Below are 13,979 nucleotides of genomic sequence, written 5' to 3'. Positions count from 1 at the left end.
AAAAAAGCCCCTGAAATCCATATTAATGAATTCGATATAACTCGAAGAAAAATTAATTTCTCGTCCTACCAATATTATCATTGAATTCAGCATTGTTTATTTAATATTTTCACAAAAAAATTATAATTGCAAAAATTATTTCTACTTTTTTTTACGCTTACATTTTTACGTAATCTTTACATGTAAGATTCTAATATTTCCATTGCACGCAAGAACATATAATTATCAACGTAAAATAATGTTCATATAATCTTGGAAAATAAAGTAAAAAAAATTACATTGAAAAACAGGAACATAGAAAAATAATTTAATTAAAAAATGGCAAAAATTATACGAACGTTCCATTTCGGTAAGTACGGATGCGCAGAGTTGAAAAGAAAACCAGTCTGTTTTGCTCATCCTCCTCCTCTTTTCAACTATATGCCTGTTTGTGTTTATCAACTTTACATTTAACGTAAACATTATGATAAATTTTGACGTAAGTTTTTTTTTAGTGTGTAATTTTTCCAATGATTGTAAATTGTTTTCTTAACCAATTGTAATTCTGTATTAATATTAATAAATAATGGCGCTAACTTTTTTTTCAAAAAATAAATTGTCAGTAGTATAATTAATGAATTTAATTAACTTTTATGTATTTTTAAATGAAGGAAGGAGGGCCTTCAACTCAACAAAAAAAAGTCGCTCTGTATGCCGGAATAAAGATATAAATTATGTCTAATTTGTCCTTCCATACATATTTCAATTTTGCCGCCAGAGTTTATTTTGATACGATGAACGAGAATCGTTGCTACTGGTTATACATTTTTGGATAATTATTACTTTTTTGCAAAAGTAAGTAAATGTATTGTATTAATTCATTATCTTAAGACTTAAACTTAATATTTAACTTGGAAATAATTCCAGAAAACTTATATTTTTCTTGCCAGAAAAATGTAAACGCGATTTTTGTCATAATGAATTTTTACGTGAAATGTAAGATTTTTCAGATTCGAGACCAAAATTATTCCATGTATTTTTTTATTTCACACACTTTTTTTCTTTGAGTAATTATCTTTGAACTATAATCTTTCAAATACAATAAGAAAGTACTCGAAAATTTTAAAAAAATTATTATGATTAACCGGCGTTAAAAACCATACCCCCCTACCGAAGCAGTCATTAATTGGTTTGGGCTGAGTGTTATTCTAGCCGAGAACTGTGACACTGCGGAACACTTGTACACACTCACTATATATATATACCAAAACATCAACAACATCGTTTTCATGCTTCAAAAACACTCATAACCTTGAAATATATATATATATATATATATATATATATATATATATATATATATTGATTTCGATATATTGTATTTCATAAAGTAAATTTCAATGTATATAAGAATTATTTGATATTCATAATTGTACCCTATTTCCAAAAGAGGTGAGCTATAATATATGATAAATATTTGGAATTAAGTCTCTCCTTGCTGTTATTTCAGATCATTTGAAACTATAGCAGCAAGTTTTAGTCTTCCTTCCATCCAAGCCATGGGTTTTGGGTGTGTGTATATATATATATATATATATATATATATATATATATATATATATATATATATATATATATATAAATCTGAATATCTGTGTGTATAGAGGTATATAAGAATACTTTGATAAGTATGTTTTAACTTAAATAGGGATGATATAATAAAATTGTGGGGTCTGCGTTCGCGCCTGGTCTCCATAGAATGGAAATAGGCACAAATTAGGTGCAAACTTTTCATAATATTTGCTGATATTTTTCCTCCGAGGAGATGTATAAACATCGAAAACTCATAGGGTAAGGAAATACATTTTACTATACTGTGTTCATTGCCTTGCATACAGTAAAATTTCTATATTTGAAATTTAACTTTTTCAAATCACAAATTTGAAATTCCTGAATTATGATTTATTTGGTCTATCTTGTATATTGTGCAATTTTATTTAGCTGGGATAGTCTTATATAAAATATTACATCCAATAATATTTTGTAAGACCAATAATCACTGGATTTGCACACCTGTAGCTTTATTGTATTTCACTATTGAGAATAATATATATATATATATATATATATATATATATATATATATATATAACTACTTAATTTACTCACATAAAATTAATACACGAAACTATAGATTTATGCGTAAACTTTAAGTATTTACTTCAAAAGTGCTCAATACGTAGGTAGAGCTAGTTAGTAAGTTATAAAATGTATATGGCGATTAAGCTACACTGAATATTCCGCGTTTCATCCACTCTCGGACTTCTAGTGGATGAAACGCGGAATATTCAGTGTAGCTTAATCGCCATATATATTTTATAAATTACTATATATATATATATGTATATATATATATATATATATATAATTATAAAACTCAAATGACCTTGTAACGATGTATATAACCACCTTTCCAGTTTACGACATCCGGTTGCGCATGCGCGCATGACCTGCGCACTGAAATATTAACGTTATTGTTTCGAAATTATTATTAAACGTGGGAAGAGTGGGGTTTAAAATAATTTAAACGTAATACAGAAATGAACGATGTAAAAAAAAGCAGACAGTATTAACAATTGTTTATTTGGATAATTTAAACGCGAAAAGAAAACAAGAGAACAATTGGACGCTGAAATATTAACGTTATTATTTCGAAATTATTATTCAACATGGGAAGAGTTTGGGTTTAAAATAACTTAAACGTAATACAGAAATGAACGATATAAAAAAAAAGCAACAAAAAAGCAGATATATCAAAATTTGAATTTAACTATTAGTATTATGGTTTCTGTTCAGTGCACATTTACCTATAAGTATGGCCAACCACTTATAATTCGGTAACTGTAAAAAAAATTTTCAAAACTAATCAATTATAATGAACATAACGACTCATAGAAATCTATCTATATTCTTTTTTCATTTTAATATAGTTTCATAGAAATGTTTCTGTTATGTCAAAAAAAAAAATGAATTCCATAGCTAATATAACATACTGACCCAACGGGTCACGGGTAGTCTAGGATATATATATATATATATATATATATATATATATATATATATATATATATATGTTTATTATTGAAATATTTTTCATTTCAATGTATACCGTTTTCATTTAACGAGTTCAGACTATTATGATAAAAACTGAATCACCGTTAATTTCGAGTAAAGCTCAATGCATCAATTTTATAGGTGCAGAGCACATATACAATACAAAATTTTGTTGAAATTCAAAACCTTACATTTTTTCTTTTATATAACTCTTGTTTATTTCATCTTGGATCTCTTCATTACAGTCGTTTCGTTAATGGGATGGCAATTTTATGTTTTATGTTTTCATAAACATTTTCTTTTTCATCAACACGTCAGATGTGATTTCCATCCGAACGCACCAGGTTTATCATGTACAAAATTAACTTTTTGTTGGTAACATCGGATGGGAATCACATCCGACGAGTTGATGGGAAAGACATTTTTTATGAAAACATAAAATCATAGAATTGTCATCCTATTGACCAAAGGATTGCAATGAAGAGATCCAAGATGAAATAAACAAGAGTTATATAAAAGAAAAAAATGTAAGTCTTTGAATTTCAAAAAAAAACTTGTACACTCCCTATCTTGGTTTGAGCATATTGGGAAGTGATATACAAACTGTCATTAGCGACGCTCTTTGTGTAAACAAATCGAGCGGAGGCATTTGGACGATGTCAAAACATCATTAAATCATTACCCACACAGCATCAGCCGTATAGCGCAACGGAGAGAAGCTTGACTGTCATTTTGAGCGGTCAGGTTTCGATCCTGGCTTGAGGCAGTTGCCTGTCTAGCCACACTGATGAGCTGTGAAACAGCGAAACAGTACTGTATGTGGATGACTATATATATATATATATATATATATATATATATATATATATATATATATATATATATATATATATGATTACATAATTTAATCACATAAATTAATATACGGAAGTATAAATTTATTCGTAAACTTTAAGTATTTACTTCAACAGTGCTCAATACGTAGGTAGAGCTAGGTAGTAACAAGCGGAGGCATTTGGACGATGTCAAAACATCGTTAATTCATTACCCGCTCAGCATCAGCCGTATAGCGTAATGGTGAGAAGCCTTGACTGTCATTTAGGCGGTTTGGTTTCAATCATGCCTGATGGGCTGCGAAACAATACTGTATGTGTATGACTATATATATATATATATATGTATATATATATATATATATATATACACACACACACACACACATATATATATATATATATATATATATATATATATATATATATATATAGATATATATATATATATATATATATATACCACGGAGACTCGTATTCTATTGCTGACTGTACCAAGATATAAAATATTGTCACAACTTACCCACTTATCCTTGATCCCACCGGATAATAATAATTTTTAACAAGTGGGCATCAAGCAAGTACAATTTTTTTAGTTTTTGATATGACACGACAAAGGATTGAACTCCAGCCTCCTGGTCCATTAGCGAACGCTCTTTCTCTGTATTTAGATACACTTAACCCATATACACGTTCGTGGTCATGTGGGTGTTTCCGGTATTTAAGTGTCAAACTCCCGTCGTCTACCTCAAATGAAAAAAAGAGGACACTGTATCAATTACAGCTTATCCCTTTTCTGGCTTTCGCCCTTCCATTGTTTTCGTCCTCTTATTATTTTTTTTTTTTTTTTCTGCATTCTTCTTCAATGAGATTAATATGCGAGTCTGTAAGACGTCGATGACAGCGGACGGTGTAATGATGTCAACCTGTCATAATTGGAAGTTCGGCTAATGGAGCTTCGTATTTTAATCGAGAAAATGTGAACGTTGTTTAGGAGTCGCCATTGTCAAAGGTCAGTGATAAATAAATAAAAAAAAAGAGTATTTAATAAAGGAGGATTAAGTTATCTCTTGAAAATGAAACCAGTTCGGATAGAAATTTGTAACAACTAGAATATTCACTCAAATCAATACGTTTATGCGTTTATACGTAATGGCTGCCTTATATCGTTAAACGAGTATGACCATTGCTGACGGGTTCAATCCATAGTCTCTGCGGGGGGGGGCGGATTACACTCATTCTTAAAGCTGCTGGACGCATGCGATGGCCAAAGCCTTCTATTGAACTTTCACTCCTGACTAAAACAAGGACTGTTTTTAATTACTATTAGGGCAGGTCATCGCTTATGACGGCATAAAAGCCACTCTAGGATAAGGATTATTAATTTTTAGTGTTATTTCTCACAACGATTCAGCCGATGTAACCTCTGACCTTCTTCATATTTTATGAATGATGTGTCAGACGAAAGAAAAAGTATTGTTTTCTGCGTCGGAATCTATCTACATCACACATATCGTTGGCTAAATTTTACATTGAAGTAGTATTTTAGATCCTTACATCAAGTGGTTTTATGCCTAGCTTGGAACGATTTCTGTATATATATATATATATATATATATATATATATATAGAGAGAGAGAGAGAGAGAGAGAGAGAGAGAGAGGGGGGGAAGATGTTATTGGTTTTTTGTTTTTGCGATACGTTTTGAATGAATTCAATTATTTACGCAAGTGCATTTTAACCTAAATGCGAGTTGGGAATAATTTTCCCTTAAACCAATTTAGTACCTTCATATGGGGAACGGCAGATAAAACAATATATATGTATATAATAAAATACGACTAGCTACACGAAGATTCTTATTCTATTACCAATATAGAAAAAGTACAATAACTTTCCCAGTATTGCTCCACTTAGCCTTGATCTGTTAGAGAATGGATCGAGAGAGAGAGTGGGGTGTAAATTCATATTGTAGACACATTGACTGGAAGTCAGGGTCAGCTGATCGGATTGCGTGTGAGTCACTTGATCAGGTTAGCTGAATCGTTGAGATTTGGTTTGGACTTAGAAGGTGACGGACGGCTTCACAGACGTCTCCTCCCCTTTACTGGGAGTGACGCTGATGTGTACCACGCAAGCCAGAGATTCACTTTCCATCCTTCTGCGAGACAACAGGAAAGTGAAATAAAAACTATAAAACCAATTCATCGTTTGGAGTGAAATAAATCTTCGTCCCCAAAACAGGTACCAGTCTCCCTTCCAAGACGAGATGAATTCAGATGGGCCAACATCGACGAAGCGCGAAGGTATGTTCAAAAATACATGTACCACACACAAGCACACAACGGCATATGAACATATCATTTAATAGACTGACCACTAGACGATCACATAACGTTAACCCTGATTAGATATATCACACACGATCCCCTTTATGATACAACTACACAACAGATCCCCACCTCATAATATTAGTGTTTTACAAGTCGAACTCGGGGATCTCTTTCCAGAAGAGTGTCACTTAGAAATAATTTTTTTACTTGATACTTTATCCTTGCCAATTACAGCTTCTACGCGGCTATGGCTGGCGGAACAAGAGCCTGCTATTTCTGTGGATTAAATAAACGGTTCCGTTCGAAAGTCGGTGCAGATTTTCGAGCTTGAAGGAAAAATTTTCGAGTTCGGCAGAATACGATATGAAGAATATAAAGAAGGACGGGGGTTTCCTCGGCCACAATGTTGTGAGAACAATAATAATTCCAATAATCCAAATAATAAAATTATTAATCCTCATCTCGAAAAATTCAAAAATATACAAGTTAAGGTGTTTTTCATGTTGTTTATAATGCCTTTAGGATTGGTAATGATGGTTGAAACTGGCCAATTCTGGAGAGTTTATGGACCTTTTACATGAGAGTTTGTATTCTTTTGTTTCACAATTATTTAACTCTAACGGGGTGCGCCCGGCATTGCCCGATCGTAAAATATGTTTAAATATAAGGAAAGAAAATATATTTTCTTCTTTACCTGCACTTGAAGCGTTATGTGTTAGTTTAAAATTTAAAATAATTACGTATATAAATGGATACGTTTTGAAAGCTAAAACAACGCATTTTTTTATATAAACAAATTTATTTGCTTATATCAGATATATTTCGATGCTACACATCCTTATCAATGAAGGTCCTGAATATGACCTTAAACTATATCCGATGGTGAGGAACCCAGCTTGCAGGCCTTAGGGAATGTGGAGCCACCCTTTAATTGCTATTGCTCCCATGTCCACTCTGACCCGGAGTGGTAGCACCTGTTAGGGTCCCAACTATGGGTTAAATAGAATACGACTTAAAAAACAAATATACTATATTAAAAAATCGTTCTTCAAAATCACCAGATTCGGCATTAAATAACCTGAAAAGGGTTGATATGCCTTAAAACAAAACAACCAAACCAAACCTTATCAATGAAAAGTCTGGGGGTTTTTTCTTTTTCTTGACCGCATGGTGGAATTCTGCGTGCGAGAGTCTTATTAGTAGTCCGTGGGTCTTGGTAACGGCTTGATATTTAAAAATTAAAAAAAGAATGATAAACAGTCATCAGCTGTGGTGTCGCACTAGCTGCGCAAAATTCAAATAAGGAAAGAAAATATTTTTTCTTCTTTACATGTTTAAATATATTTTAATTCATGCAGATTTCGTATTTGTTATCACAGAGCCAATTCTCCATTGAATATTATATTGTACCTAATATATAGTAGTGATTTCTAAAAGTTTTTTTTTAAAACGTGACTGGGTGTTATCAGCAAGAATCGAAACCAAAACATTCAGTGCTCTAGGCGCGTCTCCTGCCGGTCTAGCTAACAAGAGATAGGTAAAAGTATTTTAATATTAAACGCCTTGATGACATGAATTGAATTTGGGCATACGCAGAAAAAAGTAAAAGTATGTCGGCAAGTTGAAATGAACAGTTTGCATTTCAACTTGCCGATATATCTCTGTGCGCGGTATTTACCCATCCAAAAAAAAGATTTTACTCGTTATAAATCATCCTTCATATCAGCATTTATTACTATACTAGCGGTGGCCGCCCGGCCTTGCCGGCTTGTAAAATACACTTAAATATATTTTAATTCATGCAAATTCGTATTATATTATTACAGAGCTGATTCTCTATTGAGCATTATATTGTACTTAATATATAGTACTGATTTCAAAAGTTTAAAAATACGTTTTGGGTGCCATCAGCTAGAATCGAAACCGAAACATTTAGCGTTCTCTACCGTTTGAGCTATCAACAGATAAATAAATTTAAAAATAAGATTTAAAATTAAACCACTTCAAGTTACCTTGGAATTTGAGCATGCGCAAAAGTAATCAAAATATGTCGACAAATTGGAATAAATATTTTGCATTCAAACTTGCCGACATATTTCTGCACTCGTTATTTATCCGTTCAAAGATTTTACATCGTTATAAACGATCCTTGGTGTATGATTACTATTTCCTGTTAATTTTAGTGCTATGTGACCAGAAGTTTAAGAGTTTATCAGTTAAATATTTTCATACAGACAGACACACATACATACATCCACTGTTTTACTTATATAGATGTGTTGGTTTGATCGTTAACACAACATATTTAAATAAACATTACTAAGCAAATGAATTAAACAGGAAAATTTAAGGCTTAAGCTTAAGGCGTCTTAAATAAAATTTGAAGTTCAGGGAATTTTGCTTGATTGCTATCTAATGACTACGGATAAGTTAAATGCAAATTTGAAATATTTAAATTTTCAAATAGGAGGTCTAGTCCTTATTGTGCCGTCCCCGAAAATATTCAAAAAGAAAACTGAAATATCGAGAATATTTATAAATTTATGTCTAATATTTGTTGTTAAAATTTCTCAAAAGTCGGAGATATCTGAAGTGTTTTGAAGGGTTTCCACTTTCTTTTCATCCCAATTTGCATAAAACTAGAAAAAAGTAAATATAACCCACATTAGGCCCCTTTACGCCTGGCATCTGTGTTCTAAAATTCATAGTTATCGATTACATGGTTTAGGAGTGAATCATATGCATCTAAATATATAAGCATATAACTATACTTATCTTCATGTATATAGCGAAGTTGGGTACGTATGTTTATACATTTTTTATGTACTGGATTCACTCCTAAACTAATTAACCGATTATTATGAATTTCGAGATACAGGCAATAGGCATAGGGTTCGTAATGTGAGCTATATTTAATTTAAAAGAGACAAAAAGAGTTCGTGAAAATTCATATGCTTTCAATTTTTGTGAAATTTTAACAATTAATTAATAAATATTCACCTGTTTCCAGTTTGTCTTTTAAGTATTTCAATGGTATTTGTAGCAGACATAATATAGGAGCAATTTTTTTTTGTTTTGTTTTATGATTCAGAAAGTTTACGATGCCTCCGTTCAGTCTCAGATCTTACTTGGTTAAAAGTTTTGGCTTTATCTTGTATTATTTTAAACTAAATTAATTAAGATCTGTGACTTACTTGTAGTTTCATTAAATACTTTTATATGCAAAATCCGATCCCGCATTTTGCTAATTCCTGCCCTCTGATGAGAAGAAGAGTATTTCTTCGAAACTCCGCGGATTAAGGACTATCCACTTATCTTGTGCTTCCTTTTTTAAAATTAAACATGTTTTTAACTCTTTTTCAAAATGTCTTTTAACATGTTTTATTAATCATTTGTTCATATATATATATATATATATATATATATATATATATATATATATATATATATATATCGAATCGAAGCGGCACACACCCTAAGGGGGTTGAACCGGCTTCCTGCGGAGGAGCAAGTTTCATGGGAATCTCTTCACAAGCGGCTCCCTTTCGTTTCTATGTCGCCGTAAATAGAGATGACAACATTAGGGGGGTTTTTTTCAGAGAGGTGTCGACATTCTCCTACACACAGCGTCTGATATTCCGAAATAGTCACCCATCTGCTTCTGACCAGGTTCCACATTGCTTAACTTCGGTGATATATATATAATCAAGGAAACAAAATGTGAATAGATATTATTTATCTGTACCTCTTCTCGTCTGTTCAATAAAACTACAAAGTCAAAAGAACAAGTTCATTTTGTCTTTCCTTAACTTTTCTTTCTTTGTTCAAATTTTTCCTGATGAATTCGTCCCTGTGTTTTGCCTCATGTGACTTCCTTCTTCGGTCTACCTTTCCTTCCATTAGGCTTAAAGGTCAAACCACTCCCTATCACGGATTGATAAGCATCCCTGCCCCTTGAGTTAGTCTTCTAAATACAACTTATTCTATTGGTAATGCCGGAGGCTACAAATCGCCAATCTTCTTAATCCGCTTATAATATATCTTTCCTTATTCATCTCTTTTCCTAAGGAATCTTCTTGTTTGCATCTCAGTCTATTCATAGTTATTTATTTAAGACACCTGTTGTAGAATTAGGTAAACTTATGTTTTATTGACTTGCTTGCAACTCTATCGATGCTTGTAGATGCCTGATAATATCGGCCTCGTGTCAGACTATGCTTATTTTCATAATATTCATATATTTTTTTCATTTTTACAAGATAGCTATTATCAAAGATCGAAGGTCACTCGAGAATAAGTCGACATTTATCAAGGCCCGAAGCCTACTTTAGGGTCAGGTGGTCAGTGAAACAACACCGTCATTATCAGTAGTAGTGAAAATTGGATAGAATTTGATTATTTAAGAAGGATATAAAAGCCAATTGTGATGGATGGCTCTCGTCTGGGTGAGCTCCCGTGTTTTGACAAGCTTCTGGGTTTGTCCTTTACTCCTGATCTGAAATGGAACGCGTACATCAAGTCTGTTGCCAAGGTCGCTGGAAAGATGGTGGGATCCTTCTACCGCTCCAGAAGATATCTCACTACTGATGCAATTCTCTATCTATATAAAAGCCAAGTACGCCCAAGGATGGAATACTGTTGCCATATCTGGGCAGGAGCTGCTAAAAACAGCCTATCCTGCCTTGACAGAGTACAAAATAGACTTCGTGGCTTAGAGGGGGATGCCCTTTTCTCTACCCTGCAACCTCTCTCCCAAAGAAGAGACATTGCGAGCCTATCCTTGTTTTATCATTTCCATGGCAGGTGCTCCTCTGAACTCCAATCTCTGGTCCCCCCTCGCCAATCTTTCACGAAAAACACCCGTCTAGCTGAATCCACTGTGAAAAATTTCCCCCACTCTATATCTGTGCCTAAATCAAAACGCGGATTCCATGAACAAAGCTTCTTTCTTAGAACTGCACGCCTGTGGAACTCTGTTCCGTCTGCCTGGTTCCCACCGGACTACAACTTGGATGTCTTCAAGTCCAATGTTAACAAATTCCTAATGAACCGCCCCCTTAAGTAAACACTTCATCAAATCTCCACACTAACGTAATGTACTTGCAATAACACTTATCCCTGAATGGCTTCCGGGCCTTGATAAGTGGTGATCACTGTGTAAAAAAAAAAAGAAGTATACATTGTACTTGAAAGCAATCATGTAATCAACTGGAAAGCAGGCCCGCGTTATAGAGTTAATGGAACTTACTTTTAGTTTTAAGCACAGATAGAGAGTAAGGGAAATTGTTGACAATGGCTGTAGCTAGACGAGTGTTTGTTGAGAATGTTTTGCAGAAGGATCAAAGTTCCACAAAAAGTTTCCTGGGTTCGACAAGATACATCTGTAGAAGGTCGGAGGTTACATCAACCGAAACGTTGTGAGAATAACACTTACGATCAGAACAGTAGCGCAAATAATACAAAACGTTTCGGCGCTTCTACAGAATTGGGACGAGATTTTCGGAAATCGTAAAACTGAATTCCACATGAAAAACAATGGTATCTACGTATTTTTAAGATGATTTTATCCAAAAACGATTGTAAAACACAGGAGAGTTCAACAGAGGTATTTTTCCTGTTCAAATTAAACAAAGATGGCGGCAATTTTTCACCTGCTAACACGATTAAAGTTGTTTTTTTTTAATAATTCAGTAATATTCAGGTAATTTCGACTGCATAATTTGGAAGCTACCATTGTAATTTATTAGAATTGACAAAGCAAATCAGTTAAAACTATTGTTTTTATATCTGAAAACTCCATTTATCGACTACGAAATCTCGTCCCAATAGCATAGAAGCACCAACGTTTCTTTATAGTTGTTTTTTATTTTTATTTTTTATTTTTTGCAGTTGTTACACGTATAAGAGAACAGAATATTTGAATTGTATAAATGACCCCATCAAGCTGATAAATGTGAGTTTAAAGAATTTATGTGATTGGCCAAACTATTCATGCATAACTCGATGTGGCAGGTGACTTAATTGGGCTATTTTTTTTTTTTTTTTGTATTCATTATACATTGGTTTTAACCTTCGTAAAGGGATGTAAAATTGGTATCAAACAGTTCTGTTTGAGGAATTACTTTACCCGTTCCAGAACAGGTATCATATTTAGAAATGATTCCCATGTTTATCATCTTATCATTATTAAGTTCGAGTTCACTCCGTTCTAATAAAAAAAAAAACTGTATTGGTTGTTTGCATCGTGTGCTTTTACTTTATGTAATAATTTATTACTGTTGCATCAGCCGTCATCAAGCCATAGTTTCGAATAAAACTTGTGAATTTATTTAAATATTTTATCTTGTATTATTTTAAACTAAAATGTGATACAAAATCTAATTTCAAACCAATCATTGGAAATGAGTTGATACATGGGTTACCATCTCTTCTCATCCCTATAATCCTACCCCTAACCCTTTGTCACAGGGAAGACTCGTCAGTAGTTCTATATTCTAGTGTTATTTTCATAGTAGATGCTCGACTGAGCTCAATATCTGCCCTTCCTGTTCTGTAAAACGTTCACAGCAAGAGCTCGTTTATTTGCCTTGTTAGATTACAAAATCGACTTCATAATCTAGTGGGATGATCTCTTCATTTCGCTACAACCTCTTTCTTAGAGAAGGGGCGTTGCTAATCCTTCTATATTCTATCGTTGTTTCCATGGAAGGTACTCGGCTGAGCTCTAATCTTCAATTCACTCTTTGTAAGACGTTCATAAAATGAGTTCGCCTTTTTACCATAATTGCAAAGACCTTCTTCCCTGTGTGCTTAGCGTCAGACGAAAATTTTTATGAACAACTTTTTTTTCCAGGGGTTTCACATCTGTAAAACATCCCCTATGAAAAAGACTAACAGCGTCAGGGTTAGGGTTAGGGTTAGGGTCAGAAAGCTATTTGCAGCTGGCGGATGAACCAAACCATTAGTCAATGGTTACGGCAGAGTAGCAGGAAACAAGCCAATGATCTTGGTCATAAATTATCCCTATAAGTACTCAAACTTTGTTAATTCTATAAAGCATTCTCAACCCTCTCATAATATTCTTCATTTTCTTCTCCCTAACTCCATCTTTTTCACAGAAGAAACGTTACAAGTATATCTCTGTCCTATCGCTATTTTCATGGCAAGTATTTGACTGAGCTCCAATCTAAGGGCTCCTCCCGCCAATCTTTTGCAAGAAAAAAAAACACTCGTCTAACCAAAATCACTATCAATAAATTCTCTCACTCTCTATCGGTGCTTAAACCTAAACGCGGATTCCATGAACAAAGTTTCTTTCCTAGAACTGCCCGCCTGTGGATCTCTGTTCCGCTCGTCAGCTTTCCAGCTAACTACAATATCGTTGTCTTCAAGTCCAACGTAAACAAGTTCTTAATGAACCGTCATCGCAAATAATCTAATTATACCAAATTTCAACCACAAACGATTACTACACTACTGTCCCAATGACTACAATACACAAATTAACATTTATTATCGAGTGACCTCTGAGCCTTGATATGTGGTACCCTTTTGTAAAAAAAAAAAAAAACTTGTGTGTGGCTGTTTCCCAGCTTACTATAACATAGTCGTTTTTCAAGTCTCCTGCAAGCAAGTTCTTGTTAAGCCGTCCTCTTCAATAATTGAACCCTACCAAGTTCCACGATTACCAATCATCAAGATGTTGTTTTACCGGAACCTG

This window comes from Euprymna scolopes, chromosome 18, assembly GCF_053919585.1.
Source record: "Euprymna scolopes isolate OS-2025 chromosome 18, ASM5391958v1, whole genome shotgun sequence".
Lineage (NCBI taxonomy): Eukaryota > Metazoa > Mollusca > Cephalopoda > Sepiida > Sepiolidae > Euprymna > Euprymna scolopes.
The sequence above is the reverse complement of the archived record's forward strand: the minus strand, read 5'-3'. Positions refer to the sequence as shown.